The 3,132-nt window shown below is 44.9% G+C and overlaps 1 non-coding gene across 1 annotated transcript; it reads right to left on the bottom strand.

Annotated features, from left to right (window-relative positions):
* Nucleotides 1–261: 261 nt before the first annotated feature.
* On the bottom strand, nt 262–368 carry LOC114205122 (U6 spliceosomal RNA). The gene has a single exon (XR_003608323.1). It is a non-coding gene; the product is annotated as a U6 spliceosomal RNA (small nuclear RNA).
* Nucleotides 369–3,132: the final 2,764 nt, after the last annotated feature.

Here is a 3,132-nt window from a genome sequence, read left to right as displayed (position 1 = left end):
TGATGCTTGTTCTTAAAACAGTCACTTGAACAGCATTGAATTATCTTCATAAGTAGGGCCTTTCTGCACCCTCCACATGACCCTACAATCAGACACCCTCCCCTACCGTCTCCAACACAGCCTCTCCCACAGAACTGCAGAGTGAGGGTCAGACCAATGACAATGGTACCACGCCGAGGCCAGCAGTGGCACATGGCGCTTCTGCACAAAGCCACACTAGGAGGAAGCAAGGGTTTACTCTTCTGATCCCATTCTGTTTTTTTAAATATGGAACACTTCACGAATTTGCGAGTCATCCTTGCACAGGACCCATGCTAATCTTTTCTGTATCATTCCAATTTTAATATATGTGCTGCCAAAGCCAGCACTCTGATCCCATTCTAAGACCACTTTGTGTATAGATCCATTAAACTCGCAAACAATACAGCAGAAAAGATGCTCAAGGCCCAACACAGTGCCTTAAACATAGAAGGCTTTAATATATGTTTGTTGAATGAATGCGTGATGAATGAGTCTGAGAACCAGAAACATGGGTTCCTGTCCAGGTTCAGCCAACACTTCACCGTGTTACCTCTGTTGTCTCTTTGCCTCTTTGGGCTTGAGGTTCCTTATCTATAAAATGAGGATTGGACAATATGACCTTTGAGGTCCCACCCAGCTTCATCAGCTTCTCACAATTAGATAATTAGCGCCTTTCAGTAGGGCAGACTGGAAGGGGTTAAAAGCACGGCCAGCAAACCAGGCAATCCAGGACAGGAGGTCCAGCTTTGTCACTTGGAGTAGGACATGGCCAGTGCACTCAAGCTCTCGAGCTTTCCACACTTCCCAGTAACGAAGTTATTACAAGGATTGAATCAGATGCTACAGGAGTTTCTTATAGTGCCTGGTCCACAGTAACTATTTAATCATTGATAGATGTCACCATTATTGTGGTGATGAATCAGAAAGAAGGCTTCTTGGAGAAGTCAGAACCTGAGCTGGAACTAGGTGGGGGAGGGAGTTTCATGAAGGAAAAGGGATCATATGAGCAAAGGCCTGGAAGCAATGGAACAGGAGGGGTGTTGCAGGTTGGGGTGGGGGCTGCAGGGAGAAGACAATTAACCAGGTTGGAGTGTCCAGTAGAGAAGTCACAGCCCATGGGGCACACACGAGTGCCTGCTAAGTCAGGATCTCTAAGTAAAATTGCGCAAATGACACTAAAACTCTAAGCCCCTGAAACCTCCCTTCTTTCTAAATGTTCAAACTCTGGAGGAGGGATAAAGAGCAAGTAACACTTGGCCATAGAATCGTTTCCTACACTGTCGTTTTTTGAAAGTGAATTTAACTCCCTACATTTTATTTCATAGATATTAACTGACCACGACTTATTTGCTCACAGTCATGTCGTTAAAGAAGAACAAGATCTTGGAGAAGGGTTTTCTGAAGGGAAATGTCGAAGAAAGGAGAGAAGAGTCCAAGGCACCAAGTACTCCCCATGGAGTGGATAGACCAGGGAAGGCAGCAGAGTGGAGTTTAGAGCCCGCCGGGGTTTGTTCCTTTGGGGTCCTAGAGTTGTAAGTACCTGTAGTGAGCACAGGAAAAATGGTGGCTGCCTTGCTCTTCCCACCCTGTTTTTTAAGCTACACTACATGACACGGCCTCTTGAGTGGCCTCGGGCCGCAGGAAGCCCTGGGCACCTGGGATGCTAGGAAGAAGTCCATAAAGAGACCATTCCTAAGAAGAGCCAGGAGGGTGCTGTGGCAGTTCCTGTCAGCTCCCGGTTTGGGTATTTCATCAGGGTAGAATTTGTGCTTGTCTGTGGGGTATTTTGACAGATATGCCCCCACTGTCCGTGCTGACCCATCAGCCCTGGCAGGTTTGATGCTGAAAACAAAACCTGAGTAGCTCTACCTTTATTGGGAGTTTGTATGGGGTAACCCATAGCCCCAAGAAGGACCCTTGATGCCACTTACTTAGTACTATTATTTTCATAATAATACTAAGACATCATTTGCCTTTTCCTCTGTGTTGACATTTTTACTGATAGCACAAAGCAACCGTAGGTAAAACTGGTGCCTTAGCACAATCAAGGCAATAGTCATTGTATTCCCCACTGCATCCACTGACAAGGAAAAGAAGCAACTGCCACTTAAGAATGTCCTTGCTGGAGGTGTCTGGCTGGCTTAGTTGGTAGAGCATGCAACTCTTGATCTTGGGGTCATGAGTTTGAGCCCCATGTGGGGTGTAGAGATTACTTTAAAATAAAATCTTTAGGCACACCTGGGTGGCTCAGTCTGTTGAGTGTCCGGCTCTTGGTTTCAGCTCAGGTCGTGATCATGGGTTGTGGGATTGAGCCCCACATTGGACTTTGTGCTCAGTGGGGAGTGTGATCATGAAACAAGGCAAAGTAAGACCCCTAGGGTCTGGCATATTGTAGGAACTAAGAAAAGAAAGAAGAGAAGAGAAGGAGAGAAAATTTAGTCTTTCCTATAGAAAGATTTTGCTTCCAAGATATGAAGCCTCTCTATTAGTAGATCTAAAATCATAATCTTTTTAATGCTATATGGATCATCTGTTAGACAATTTCAAGACCTCTAAGAAAGGAAATCTCTTCGTAAGAGATTTTAGGAGCTAGAGGGTTGTAAGTCTCAGGGTCATATGAGCTCCAGATTAATTCATCAACATGCAGAGTACCTGTTGTCTGCTCTGTAATTAGTATGGGGAGGAGGGTGGGAGGACTGTAAAGGGGGAAAAAATCTGTTTTAGGGGAAAATATGTAAATACATCTGAGCAGAACTATGATGAAGAACATGATCTAAAGTGATATGAGGTTCTGAGAGACATGTGGCATCCTGTAATAGAACTGAGAGTTTGGGGACACCTGGCTGGCTCAGTTGGTAGAGCAGGCAATTCTTGATCTCCGGAGTTGTGAGTCCAAGCCCCACGATGGGTGTAGAGATGACTTACAAATAAAATCTTAAAAAAAAAGAACCGAGAGTTTGGCCTGGAGTTCTCCCAGACTTAATGCTCTTTAAGGAGAGTGTTGTGTTGTGATTCGTGTTTTTTAATGAGATAATTGTAGATTCACATGCGGTTGTGAGAAGTAATACAGAGAGATCTCCTGGACACTTCACCCAGTTTCCCCCAATGCTA

The sequence above is a fragment of the Eumetopias jubatus genome, unplaced genomic scaffold (assembly GCF_037043125.1).
Source record: "Eumetopias jubatus isolate StellerSeaLion01/CBP00866 unplaced genomic scaffold, mEumJub1_p1.0 scaffold_16, whole genome shotgun sequence".
Classification (NCBI taxonomy): domain Eukaryota; kingdom Metazoa; phylum Chordata; class Mammalia; order Carnivora; family Otariidae; genus Eumetopias; species Eumetopias jubatus.
The sequence above is the reverse complement of the archived record's forward strand: the minus strand, read 5'-3'. Positions and strand labels throughout refer to the sequence as shown.